Raw genomic sequence first — 15,224 nt, 5'->3', positions numbered from 1 at the left:
ATCTAAACATTTGAAAGAAAGTCATAGTATGTCAATCATTTTGAAAAAAGTCACAGTATAGTTTGTCGAAAAATGTGAAAAAGAAACAAAAGATGTCCCATATGGTCTAGCGGTTAGGATTCCTGGTTTTCACCCAGGTGGCCCGGGTTCGACTCCCGGTATGGGAACAAGTTTTATAGGGGGAAAATAATCAAAGTATAAGCTGTCCATAAAAAAATCGAATATATGTAAGAAATACAAAAAAAAGTTAAAGTATATTGTGTCAAAACATTTGAAAAAAAGTCATAGTATGTCAATCATTTTGAAAAAAGTCACAGTATAGTTTGTCGAAAAATGTGAAAAAGAAACAAAAGATGTCCCATATGGTCTAGCGGTTAGGATTCCTGGTTTTTCTCCCAGGTGGCCCGGGTTCGACTCCCGTTATGGGAACAAGTTTTATAGGGGGAAAATAATCAAAGTATAAACTGTCCTAAAAAAATCGAATATATGTAAGAAATAAAATAAAAAGTCATAGTATATTTTGTCGAAAACAAAACCATGGTATAGTGTTTCAAAACATTTAAAAAAAAATCATGGTATCGTATGTCAATCATTTGGAAAAAAGTCACAAAAGATGTCCCATATGGTCTAGCGGTTAGGATTCCTGGTTTTCACCCAGGTGGCCCGGGTTCGACTTCGGTATGGGAACAAGTTTTATAGGGAGAAAATAATCAAAGTTTAAACTGTACTAAAAAAATCCAATATATGTAAGAAATAAAATAAAAAGTCATAGTATATTGTGTCGAAACATTTGAAAAAAAGTCATAGTATGTCAATCATTTTGAAAAAAGTCACAGTATAGTTTGTCGAAAAATGTGAAAAAGAAACAAAAGATGTCCCATCATATGGTCTAGCGGTTAGGATTCCTGGTTTTCACCCAGGTGGCCCGGGTTCGACTCCCGGTATGGGAATAAGTTTTATAGGGGGAAAATAATCAAAGTATAAATTGTCTTAAAAAAATTGAATATATGTGAGAAATAAAATAAAAAGTCATAGTATATTGTGTCGAAAACAAAACCATGGTATAGTGTGTCGAAACATTTGAAAAAAAATCATGGTATGGTATGTCAATCATTTTGAAAAAAGTCACAGTATAGTTTGTCGAAAAATGTGAAAAAGAAACAATAGATGTCCCATATGGTCTAGCGTTTAGGATTCCTGGTTTTCACCCAGGTGGCCCGGGTTCGACTCCCGGTATGGGAACAAGTTTTATAGGGAGAAAATAATCAAAGTTTAAACTGTACTAAAAAAATCGAATATATGTAAGAAATAAAATAAAAAGTCATAGTATATTGTGTCGAAACATTTGAAAAAAAGTCATAGTATGTCAATCATTTTGAAAAAAGTCACAGTATAGTTTGTCGAAAAATGTGAAAAAGAAACAAAAGATGTCCCATATGGTCTAGCTGTTAGGATTCCTGGTTTTCAGCCAGGTACCCCGGGTTCGACTCCCGGTATGGGAACAAGTTTTATATGGGGAAAATAATCAAAGTATAAGCTGTCCTAAAAAAATCGAATACATGTAAGAAATACAAAAAAAAGTTAAAGTATAATGTGTCGAAAAATGTGAAAACAAAACCATGGAATGGTGTATCTAAACATTTGAAAGAAAGTCATAGTATGTCAATCATTTTGAAAAAAGTCACAGTATAGTTTGTCGAAAAATGTGAAAAAGAAACAAAAGATGTCCCATATGGTCTAGCGGTTAGGATTCCTGGTTTTCACCCAGGTGGCCCGGGTTCGACTCCCGGTATGGGAATAAGTTTTATAGGGGGAAAATAATCAAAGTATAAATTGTCTTAAAAAAATTGAATATATGTGAGAAATAAAATAAAAAGTCATAGTATATTGTGTCGAAAACAAAACCATGGTATAGTGCGTCGAAACATTTGAAAAAAAATCATGGTATGGTATGTCAATCATTTTGAAAAAACTCAAAGTATAGTTTGTCGAAAAATGTGAAAAAGAAACAAAAGATGTCCCATATGGTCTAGCGGTTAGGATTCCTGGTTTTCACCCAGGTGGCCCGGGTTCGACTCCCGGTATGGGAACAAGTTTTATAGGGAGAAAATAATCAAAGTTTAAACTGTACTAAAAAAATCCAATATATGTAAGAAATAAAATAAAAAGTCATAGTATATTGTGTCAAAACATTTGAAAAAAAGTCATAGTATGTCAATCATTTTGAAAAAAGTCACAGTATAGTTTGTCGAAAAATGTGAAAAAGAAACAAAAGATGTCCCATATGGTCTAGTGGTTAGGATTCCTGGTTTTTCTCCCAGGTGGCCCGGGTTCGACTCCCGTTATGGGAACAAGTTTTATAGGGGGAAAATAATCAAAGTATAAACTGTCCTAAAAAAATCGAATATATGTAAGAAATAAAATAAAAAGTCATAGTATATTTTGTCGAAAACAAAACCATGGTATAGTGTTTCAAAACATTTAAAAAAAAATCATGGTATCGTATGTCAATCATTTGGAAAAAAGTCACAAAAGATGTCCCATATGGTCTAGCGGTTAGGATTCCTGGTTTTCACCCAGGTGGCCCGGGTTCGACTCCCGGTATGGGAACAAGTTTTATAGGGAGAAAATAATCAAAGTTTAAACTGTACTAAAAAAATCCAATATATGTAAGAAATAAAATAAAAAGTCATAGTATATTGTGTCGAAACATTTGAAAAAAAGTCATTGTATGTCAATCATTTTGAAAAAAGTCACAGTATAGTTTGTCGAAAAATGTGAAAAAGAAACAAAAGATGTCCCATCATATGGTCTAGCGGTTAGGATTCCTGGTTTTCACCCAGGTGGCCCGGGTTCGACTCCCGGTATGGGAATAAGTTTTATAGGGGGAAAATAATCAAAGTATAAATTGTCTTAAAAAAATTGAATATATGTGAGAAATAAAATAAAAAGTCATAGTATATTGTGTCGAAACATTTGAAAAAAAGTCATAGTATGTCAATCATTTTGAAAAAAGTCACAGTATAGTTTGTCGAAAAATGTGAAAAAGAAACAAAAGATGTCCCATATGGTCTAGCGGTTAGGATTCCTGGTTTTTCTCCCAGGTGGCCCGGGTTCGACTCCCGGTATGGGAACAAGTTTTATAGGGAGAAAATAATCAAAGTATAAACTGTCCTAAAAAAATCGAATATATGTAAGAAATAAAATAAAAAGTCATAGTATATTTTGTCGAAAACAAAACCATGGTATAGTGTTTCAAAACATTTAAAAAAAAATCATGGTATCGTATGTCAATCATTTGGAAAAAAGTCACAAAAGATGTCCCATATGGTCTAGCGGTTAGGATTCCTGGTTTTCACCCAGGTGGCCCGGGTTCGACTCCCGGTATGGGAACAAGTTTTATAGGGAGAAAATAATCAAAGTTTAAACTATACTAAAAAAATCCAATATATGTAAGAAATAAAATAAAAAGTCATAGTATATTGTGTCGAAACATTTGAAAAAAAGTCATAGTATGTCAATCATTTTGAAAAAAGTCACAGTGTAGTTTGTCGAAAAATGTGAAAAAGAAACAAAAGATGTCCCATATGGTCTAGCGGTTAGGATTCCTGGTTTTCACCCAGGTGGCCCGGGTTCGACTCCCGGTATGGGAACAAGTTTTATAGGGAGAAAATAATCAAAGTTTAAACTGTACTAAAAAAATCCAATATATGTAAGAAATAAAATAAAAAGTCATAGTTGTGTCGAAACATTTGAAAAAAAGTCATAGTATGTCAATCATTTTGAAAAAAGTCACAGTATAGTTTGTCGAAAAATGTGAAAAAGAAACAAAAGATGTCCCATATGGTCTAGCGGTTAGGATTCCTGGTTTTCACCCAGGTGGCCCGGGTTCGGCTCCCGGTATGGGAATAAGTTTTATAGGGGGAAAATAATCAAAGTATAAATTGTCTTAAAAAAATTGAATATATGTGAGAAATAAAATAAAAAGTCATAGTATATTGTGTCGAAAACAAAACCATGGTATAGTGTGTCGAAACATTTGAAAAAAAAATCATGGTATGGTATGTCAATCATTTTGAAAAAACTCACAGTATAGTTTGTGGAAAAATGTGAAAAAGAAACAAAAGATGTCCCATATGGTCTAGCGGTTAGGATTCCTGGTTTTCACCCAGGTGGCCCGGGTTCGACTCCCGGTATGGGAACAAGTTTTATAGGGAGAAAATAATCAAAGTTTAAACTGTACTAAAAAAATCCAATATATGTAAGAAATAAAATAAAAAGTCATAGTATATTGTGTCAAAACATTTGAAAAAAAGTCATAGTATGTCAATCATTTTGAAAAAAGTCACAGTATAGTTTGTCGAAAAATGTGAAAAAGAAACAAAAGATGTCCCATATGGTCTAGCGGTTAGGATTCCTGGTTTTTCTCCCAGGTGGCCCGGGTTCGACTCCCGGTATGGGAACAAGTTTTATAGGGGGAAAATAATCAAAGTATAAACTGTCCTAAAAAAATCGAATATATGTAAGAAATAAAATAAAAAGTCATAGTATATTTTGTCGAAAACAAAACCATGGTATAGTGTTTCAAAACATTTAAAAAAAAATCATGGTATCGTATGTCAATCATTTGGAAAAAAGTCACAAAAGATGTCCCCTATGGTCTAGCGGTTAGGATTCCTGGTTTTCACCCAGGTGGCCCGGGTTCAACTCCCGGTATGGGAACAAGTTTTATAGGGAGAAAATAATCAAAGTTTAAACTATACTAAAAAAATCCAATATATGTAAGAAATAAAATAAAAAGTCATAGTATATTGTGTCGAAACATTTGAAAAAAAGTCATAGTATGTCAATCATTTTGAAAAAAGTCACAGTATAGTTTGTCGAAAAATGTGAAAAAGAAACAAAAGATGTCCCATATGGTCTAGCGGTTAGGATTCCTGGTTTTCACCCAGGTGGCCCGGGTTCGACTCCCGGTATGGGAATAAGTTTTAGAGGGGGAAAATAATCAAAGTATAAATTGTCTTAAAAAAATTGAATATATGTAAGAAATAAAATAAAATGTCGTAGTATATTTTGTCGAAAACAAAACCATGGTATAGTGTGTCGAAACATTTGAAAAAAAATCATGGTATGGTATGTCAATCATTTTGAAAAAAGTCACAGTATAGTTCTCGAAAAATGTGAAAAAGAAACAAAAGATGTCCCATATGGTCTAGCGGTTAGGATTCCTGGTTTTCACCCAGGTGGCCCGGGTTCGACTCCCGGTATGGGAACAAGTTTTATAGGGAGAAAATAATCAAAGTTTAAACTGTACTAAAAAAATCGAATATATGTAAGAAATAAAATAAAAAGTCATAGTATATTGTGTCGAAACATTTGAAAAAAAGTCATAGTATGTCAATCATTTTGAAAAAAGTCACAGTATAGTTTGTCGAAAAATGTGAAAAAGAAACAAAAGATGTCCCATATGGTCTAGCTGTTAGGATTCCTGGTTTTCACCCAGGTACCCCGGGTTCGACTCCCGGTATGGGAACAAGTTTTATATGGGGAAAATAATCAAAGTATAAGCTGTCCAAAAAAATCGAATACATGTAAGACATACAAAAAAAAGTTAAAGTATAATGTGTCGAAAAATGTGAAAACAAAACCATGGAATGGTGTATCTAAACATTTGAAAGAAAGTCATAGTATGTCAATCATTTTGAAAAAAGTCACAGTATAGTTTGTCGAAAAATGTGAAAAAGAAACAAAAGATGTCCCATATGGTCTAGCGGTTAGGATTCCTGGTTTTCACCCAGGTGGCCCGGGTTCGACTCCCGGTATGGGAATAAGTTTTATAGGGGGAAAATAATCAAAGTATAAATTGTCTTAAAAAAATTGAATATATGTGAGAAATAAAATAAAAAGTCATAGTATATTGTGTCGAAAACAAAACCATGGTATAGTGTGTCGAAACATTTGAAAAAAAATCATGGTATGGTATGTCAATCATTTTGAAAAAACTCACAGTATAGTTTGTCGAAAAATGTGAAAAAGAAACAAAAGATGTCCCATATGGTCTAGCGGTTAGGATTCCTGGTTTTCACCCAGGTGGCCCGGGTTCGACTCCCGGTATGGGAACAAGTTTTATAGGGGGAAAATAATCAAAGTATAAACTGTCCTAAAAAAATCGAATATATGTAAGAAATAAAATAAAAAGTCATAGTATATTGTGTCAAAACATTTGAAAAAAAGTCATAGTATGTCAATCATTTTGAAAAAAGTCACAGTATAGTTTGTCGAAAAATGTGAAAAAGAAACAAAAGATGTCCCATATGGTCTAGCGGTTAGGATTCCTGGTTTTTCTCCCAGGTGGCCCGGGTTCGACTCCCGTTATGGGAACAAGTTTTATAGGGGGAAAATAATCAAAGTATAAACTGTCCTAAAAAAATCGAATATATGTAAGAAATAAAATAAAAAGTCATAGTATATTTTGTCGAAAACAAAACCATGGTATAGTGTTTCAAAACATTTTAAAAAAAATCATGGTATCGTATGTCAATCATTTGGAAAAAAGTCACAAAAGATGTCCCATATGGTCTAGCGGTTAGGATTCCTGGTTTTCACCCAGGTGGCCCGGGTTCGACTCCCGGTATGGGAACAAGTTTTATAGGGAGAAAATAATCAAAGTTTAAACTGTACTAAAAAAATCCAATATATGTAAGAAATAAAATAAAAAGTCATAGTATATTGTGTCGAAACATTTGAAAAAAAGTCATAGTATGTCAATCATTTTGAAAAAAGTCACAGTATAGTTTGTCGAAAAATGTGAAAAAGAAACAAAAGATGTCCCATCATATGGTCTAGCGGTTAGGATTCCTGGTTTTCACCCAGGTGGCCCGGGTTCGACTCCCGGTATGGGAATAAGTTTTATAGGGGGAAAATAATCAAAGTATAAATTGTCTTAAAAAAATTGAATATATGTGAGAAATAAAATAAAAAGTCATAGTATATTGTGTCGAAAACAAAACCATGGTATAGTGTGTCGAAACATTTGAAAAAAAATCATGGTATGGTATGTCAATCATTTTGAAAAAAGTCACAGTATAGTTTGTCGAAAAATGTGAAAAAGAAACAATAGATGTCCCATATGGTCTAGCGTTTAGGATTCCTGGTTTTCACCCAGGTGGCCCGGGTTCGACTCCCGGTATGGGAACAAGTTTTATAGGGAGAAAATAATCAAAGTTTAAACTGTACTAAAAAAATCGAATATATGTAAGAAATAAAATAAAAAGTCATAGTATATTGTGTCGAAACATTTGAAAAAAAGTCATAGTATGTCAATCATTTTGAAAAAAGTCACAGTATAGTTTGTCGAAAAATGTGAAAAAGAAACAAAAGATGTCCCATATGGTCTAGCGGTTAGGATTCCTGGTTTTCACCCAGGTGGCCCGGGTTCGACTCCCGGTATGGGAATAAGTTTTATAGGGGGAAAATAATCAAAGTATAAATTGTCTTAAAAAAATTGAATATATGTGAGAAATAAAATAAAAAGTCATAGTATATTGTGTCGAAACATTTGAAAAAAAGTCATAGTATGTCAATCATTTTGAAAAAAGTCACAGTATAGTTTGTCGAAAAATGTGAAAAAGAAACAAAAGATGTCCCATATGGTCTAGCTGTTAGGATTCCTGGTTTTCACCCAGGTACCCCGGGTTCGACTCCCGGTATGGGAACAAGTTTTATATGGGGAAAATAATCAAAGTATAAGCTGTCCTAAAAAAATCGAATACATGTAAGAAATACAAAAAAAAGTTAAAGTATAATGTGTCGAAAAATGTGAAAACAAAACCATGGAATGGTGTATCTAAACATTTGAAAGAAAGTCATAGTATGTCAATCATTTTGAAAAAAGTCACAGTATAGTTTGTCGAAAAATGTGAAAAAGAAACAAAAGATGTCCCATATGGTCTAGCGGTTAGGATTCCTGGTTTTCACCCAGGTGGCCCGGGTTCGACTCCCGGTATGGGAATAAGTTTTATAGGGGGAAAATAATCAAAGTATAAATTGTCTTAAAAAAATTGAATATATGTGAGAAATAAAATAAAAAGTCATAGTATATTGTGTCGAAAACAAAACCATGGTATAGTGTGTCGAAACATTTGAAAAAAAATCATGGTATGGTATGTCAATCATTTTGAAAAAACTCACAGTATAGTTTGTCGAAAAATGTGAAAAAGAAACAAAAGATGTCCCATATGGTCTAGCGGTTAGGATTCCTGGTTTTCACCCAGGTGGCCCGGGTTCGACTCCCGGTATGGGAACAAGTTTTATAGGGAGAAAATAATCAAAGTTTAAACTGTACTAAAAAAATCCAATATATGTAAGAAATAAAATAAAAAGTCATAGTATATTGTGTCAAAACATTTGAAAAAAAGTCATAGTATGTCAATCATTTTGAAAAAAGTCACAGTATAGTTTGTCGAAAAATGTGAAAAAGAAACAAAAGATGTCCCATATGGTCTAGTGGTTAGGATTCCTGGTTTTTCTCCCAGGTGGCCCGGGTTCGACTCCCGTTATGGGAACAAGTTTTATAGGGGGAAAATAATCAAAGTATAAACTGTCCTAAAAAAATCGAATATATGTAAGAAATAAAATAAAAAGTCATAGTATATTTTGTCGAAAACAAAACCATGGTATAGTGTTTCAAAACATTTAAAAAAAAATCATGGTATCGTATGTCAATCATTTGGAAAAAAGTCACAAAAGATGTCCCATATGGTCTAGCGGTTAGGATTCCTGGTTTTCACCCAGGTGGCCCGGGTTCGACTCCCGGTATGGGAACAAGTTTTATAGGGGGAAAATAATCAAAGTATAAACTGTCCTAAAAAAATCGAATATATGTAAGAAATAAAATAAAAAGTCATAGTATATTGTGTCAAAACATTTGAAAAAAAGTCATAGTATGTCAATCATTTTGAAAAAAGTCACAGTATAGTTTGTCGAAAAATGTGAAAAAGAAACAAAAGATGTCCCATCATATGGTCTAGCGGTTAGGATTCCTGGTTTTCACCCAGGTGGCCCGGGTTCGACTCCCGGTATGGGAATAAGTTTTATAGGGGGAAAATAATCAAAGTATAAATTGTCTTAAAAAAATTGAATATATGTGAGAAATAAAATAAAAAGTCATAGTATATTGTGTCGAAAACAAAACCATGGTATAGTGTGTCGAAACATTTGAAAAAAAATCATGGTATGGTATGTCAATCATTTTGAAAAAAGTCACAGTATAGTTTGTCGAAAAATGTGAAAAAGAAACAATAGATGTCCCATATGGTCTAGCGTTTAGGATTCCTGGTTTTCACCCAGGTGGCCCGGGTTCGACTCCCGGTATGGGAACAAGTTTTATAGGGAGAAAATAATCAAAGTTTAAACTGTACTAAAAAAATCCAATATATGTAAGAAATAAAATAAAAAGTCATAGTATATTGTGTCGAAACATTTGAAAAAAAGTCATAGTATGTCAATCATTTTGAAAAAAGTCACAGTATAGTTTGTCGAAAAATGTGAAAAAGAAACAAAAGATGTCCCATATGGTCTAGCGGTTAGGATTCCTGGTTTTCACCCAGGTGGCCCGGGTTCGACTCCCGGTATGGGAATAAGTTTTATAGGGGGAAAATAATCAAAGTATAAATTGTCTTAAAAAAATTGAATATATGTGAGAAATAAAATAAAAAGTCATAGTATATTGTGTCGAAACATTTGAAAAAAAGTCATAGTATGTCAATCATTTTGAAAAAAGTCACAGTATAGTTTGTCGAAAAATGTGAAAAAGAAACAAAAGATGTCCCATATGGTCTAGCTGTTAGGATTCCTGGTTTTCACCCAGGTACCCCGGGTTCGACTCCCGGTATGGGAACAAGTTTTATATGGGGAAAATAATCAAAGTATAAGCTGTCCTAAAAAAATCGAATACATGTAAGAAATACAAAAAAAAGTTAAAGTATAATGTGTCGAAAAATGTGAAAACAAAACCATGGAATGGTGTATCTAAACATTTGAAAGAAAGTCATAGTATGTCAATCATTTTGAAAAAAGTCACAGTATAGTTTGTCGAAAAATGTGAAAAAGAAACAAAAGATGTCCCATATGGTCTAGCGGTTAGGATTCCTGGTTTTCACCCAGGTGGCCCGGGTTCGACTCCCGGTATGGGAATAAGTTTTATAGGGGGAAAATAATCAAAGTATAAATTGTCTTAAAAAAATTGAATATATGTGAGAAATAAAATAAAAAGTCATAGTATATTGTGTCGAAAACAAAACCATGGTATAGTGTGTCGAAACATTTGAAAAAAAATCATGGTATGGTATGTCAATCATTTTGAAAAAACTCACAGTATAGTTTGTGGAAAAATGTGAAAAAGAAACAAAAGATGTCCCATATGGTCTAGCGGTTAGGATTCCTGGTTTTCACCCAGGTGGCCCGGGTTCGACTCCCGGTATGGGAACAAGTTTTATAGGGAGAAAATAATCAAAGTTTAAACTGTACTAAAAAAATCCAATATATGTAAGAAATAAAATAAAAAGTCATAGTATATTGTGTCAAAACATTTGAAAAAAAGTCATAGTATGTCAATCATTTTGAAAAAAGTCACAGTATAGTTTGTCGAAAAATGTGAAAAAGAAACAAAAGATGTCCCATATGGTCTAGTGGTTAGGATTCCTGGTTTTTCTCCCAGGTGGCCCGGGTTCGACTCCCGTTATGGGAACAAGTTTTATAGGGGGAAAATAATCAAAGTATAAACTGTCCTAAAAAAATCGAATATATGTAAGAAATAAAATAAAAAGTCATAGTATATTTTGTCAAAAACAAAACCATGGTATAGTGTTTCAAAACATTTAAAAAAAAATCATGGTATCGTATGTCAATCATTTGGAAAAAAGTCACAAAAGATGTCCCATATGGTCTAGCGGTTAGGATTCCTGGTTTTCACCCAGGTGGCCCGGGTTCGACTCCCGGTATGGGAACAAGTTTTATAGGGGGAAAATAATCAAAGTATAAACTGTCCTAAAAAAATCGAATATATGTAAGAAATAAAATAAAAAGTCATAGTATATTGTGTCAAAACATTTGAAAAAAAGTCATAGTATGTCAATCATTTTGAAAAAAGTCACAGTATAGTTTGTCGAAAAATGTGAAAAAGAAACAAAAGATGTCCCATATGGTCTAGCGGTTAGGATTCCTGGTTTTTCTCCCAGGTGGCCCGGGTTCGACTCCCGTTATGGGAACAAGTTTTATAGGGGGAAAATAATCAAAGTATAAACTGTCCTAAAAAAATCGAATATATGTAAGAAATAAAATAAAAAGTCATAGTATATTTTGTCGAAAACAAAACCATGGTATAGTGTTTCAAAACATTTAAAAAAAAATCATGGTATCGTATGTCAATCATTTGGAAAAAAGTCACAAAAGATGTCCCATATGGTCTAGCGGTTAGGATTCCTGGTTTCACCCAGGTGGCCCGGGTTCGACTCCCGGTATGGGAACAAGTTTTATAGCGAGAAAATAATCAAAGTTTAAACTGTACTAAAAAAATCCAATATATGTAAGAAATAAAATAAAAAGTCATAGTATATTGTGTCGAAACATTTGAAAAAAAGTCATAGTATGTCAATCATTTTGAAAAAAGTCACAGTATAGTTTGTCGAAAAATGTGAAAAAGAAACAAAAGATGTCCCATCATATGGTCTAGCGGTTAGGATTCCTGGTTTTCACCCAGGTGGCCCGGGTTCGACTCCCGGTATGGGAATAAGTTTTATAGGGGGAAAATAATCAAAGTATAAATTGTCTTAAAAAAATTGAATATATGTGAGAAATAAAATAAAAAGTCATAGTATATTGTGTCGAAAACAAAACCATGGTATAGTGTGTCGAAACATTTGAAAAAAAATCATGGTATGGTATGTCAATCATTTTGAAAAAAGTCACAGTATAGTTTGTCGAAAAATGTGAAAAAGAAACAATAGATGTCCCATATGGTCTAGCGTTTAGGATTCCTGGTTTTCACCCAGGTGGCCCGGGTTCGACTCCCGGTATGGGAACAAGTTTTATAGGGAGAAAATAATCAAAGTTTAAACTGTACTAAAAAAATCGAATATATGTAAGAAATAAAATAAAAAGTCATAGTATATTGTGTCGAAACATTTGAAAAAAAGTCATAGTATGTCAATCATTTTGAAAAAAGTCACAGTATAGTTTGTCGAAAAATGTGAAAAAGAAACAAAAGATGTCCCATATGGTCTAGCGGTTAGGATTCCTGGTTTTCACCCAGGTGGCCCGGGTTCGACTCCCGGTATGGGAATAAGTTTTATAGGGGGAAAATAATCAAAGTATAAATTGTCTTAAAAAAATTGAATATATGTGAGAAATAAAATAAAAAGTCATAGTATATTGTGTCGAAACATTTGAAAAAAAGTCATAGTATGTCAATCATTTTGAAAAAAGTCACAGTATAGTTTGTCGAAAAATGTGAAAAAGAAACAAAAGATGTCCCATATGGTCTAGCTGTTAGGATTCCTGGTTTTCACCCAGGTACCCCGGGTTCGACTCCCGGTATGGGAACAAGTTTTATATGGGGAAAATAATCAAAGTATAAGCTGTCCTAAAAAAATCGAATACATGTAAGAAATACAAAAAAAAGTTAAAGTATAATGTGTCGAAAAATGTGAAAACAAAACCATGGAATGGTGTATCTAAACATTTGAAAGAAAGTCATAGTATGTCAATCATTTTGAAAAAAGTCACAGTATAGTTTGTCGAAAAATGTGAAAAAGAAACAAAAGATGTCCCATATGGTCTAGCGGTTAGGATTCCTGGTTTTCACCCAGGTGGCCCGGGTTCGACTCCCGGTATGGGAATAAGTTTTATAGGGGGAAAATAATCAAAGTATAAATTGTCTTAAAAAAATTGAATATATGTGAGAAATAAAATAAAAAGTCATAGTATATTGTGTCGAAAACAAAACCATGGTATAGTGTGTCGAAACATTTGAAAAAAAATCATGGTATGGTATGTCAATCATTTTGAAAAAACTCACAGTATAGTTTGTCGAAAAATGTGAAAAAGAAACAAAAGATGTCCCATATGGTCTAGCGGTTAGGATTCCTGGTTTTCACCCAGGTGGCCCGGGTTCGACTCCCGGTATGGGAACAAGTTTTATAGGGAGAAAATAATCAAAGTTTAAACTGTACTAAAAAAATCCAATATATGTAAGAAATAAAATAAAAAGTCATAGTATATTGTGTCAAAACATTTGAAAAAAAGTCATAGTATGTCAATCATTTTGAAAAAAGTCACAGTATAGTTTGTCGAAAAATGTGAAAAAGAAACAAAAGATGTCCCATATGGTCTAGCGGTTAGGATTCCTGGTTTTTCTCCCAGGTGGCCCGGGTTCGACTCCCGGTATGGGAACAAGTTTTATAGGGAGAAAATAATCAAAGTTTAAACTGTACTAAAAAAATCCAATATATGTAAGAAATAAAATAAAAAGTCATAGTTGTGTCGAAACATTTGAAAAAAAGTCATAGTATGTCAATCATTTTGAAAAAAGTCACAGTATAGTTTGTCGAAAAATGTGAAAAAGAAACAAAAGATGTCCCATATGGTCTAGCGGTTAGGATTCCTGGTTTTCACCCAGGTGGCCCGGGTTCGACTCCCGGTATGGGAATAAGTTTTATAGGGGGAAAATAATCAAAGTATAAATTGTCTTAAAAAAATTGAATATATGTGAGAAATAAAATAAAAAGTCATAGTATATTGTGTCGAAAACAAAACCATGGTATAGTGTGTCGAAACATTTGAAAAAAAATCATGGTATGGTATGTCAATCATTTTGAAAAAACTCACAGTATAGTTTGTCGAAAAATGTGAAAAAGAAATAAAAGATGTCCCATATGGTCTAGCGGTTAGGATTCCTGGTTTTCACCCAGGTGGCCCGGGTTCGACTCCCGGTATGGGAACAAGTTTTATAGGGAGAAAATAATCAAAGTTTAAACTGTACTAAAAAAATCCAATATATGTAAGAAATAAAATAAAAAGTCATAGTATATTGTGTCAAAACATTTGAAAAAAAGTCATAGTATGTCAATCATTTTGAAAAAAGTCACAGTATAGTTTGTCGAAAAATGTGAAAAAGAAACAAAAGATGTCCCATATGGTCTAGCGGTTAGGATTCCTGGTTTTCACCCAGGTGGCCCGGGTTCGACTCCCGGTATGGGAATAAGTTTTATAGGGGGAAAATAATCAAAGTATAAATTGTCTTAAAAAAATTGAATATATGTGAGAAATAAAATAAAAAGTCATAGTATATTGTGTCGAAAACAAAACCATGGTATAGTGTGTCGAAACATTTGAAAAAAAATCATGGTATGGTATGTCAATCATTTTGAAAAAACTCACAGTATAGTTTGTCGAAAAATGTGAAAAAGAAACAAAAGATGTCCCATATGGTCTAGCGGTTAGGATTCCTGGTTTTCACCCAGGTGCCCCGGGTTCGACTCCCGGTATGGGAACAAGTTTTATAGGGAGAAAATAATCAAAGTTTAAACTGTACTAAAAAAATCCAATATATGTAAGAAATAAAATAAAAAGTCATAGTATATTGTGTCAAAACATTTGAAAAAAAGTCATAGTATGTCAATCATTTTGAAAAAAGTCACAGTATAGTTTGTCGAAAAATGTGAAAAAGAAACAAAAGATGTCCCATATGGTCTAGCGCAGGGGTACTCAAATACAAATCTTAAAGGTCCAACAATTTTTTTTCAATAAGACAAAGGTCCGTTTATTACGGTCATTCAAACTTTTAAACAATTACAACAAGATTTTTAACACGAGCTTGCAAAAACAAAAATAATCTGTATGCAGCAGTTTTCATTGTTATTGTGTCTGTGCTTGATCCCTCAGAGTCGCAGTGTAAGAGCTGCAGTTATGAATAAAGGCAGCTGCACCCTCTTTCATTCAGCATTCCCATTATTGCTTTATAAATGTCTAACCCCCTTCTGTGTCCACTGAGGTTCATCAGGCCCAACACATCCTCAACAAACTCCCCCTTTGCCTCATCATAACAACTCACAAACACCAGCAACTGAGCATTGTCAGTGGTGTCAGTGGACTCATCCACAGCTAAGGAAATGCACTGTGCATTTTGTATTCCATCACAAAGCTGATGAATCAAATCACCAGCCAGT

Source organism: Notothenia rossii (genome assembly GCF_949606895.1).
Source record: "Notothenia rossii genome assembly, contig: scaffold_180, whole genome shotgun sequence".
NCBI classification, from domain to species: Eukaryota; Metazoa; Chordata; class Actinopteri; order Perciformes; family Nototheniidae; genus Notothenia; species Notothenia rossii.
This window is presented reverse-complemented; position numbering follows the sequence as displayed.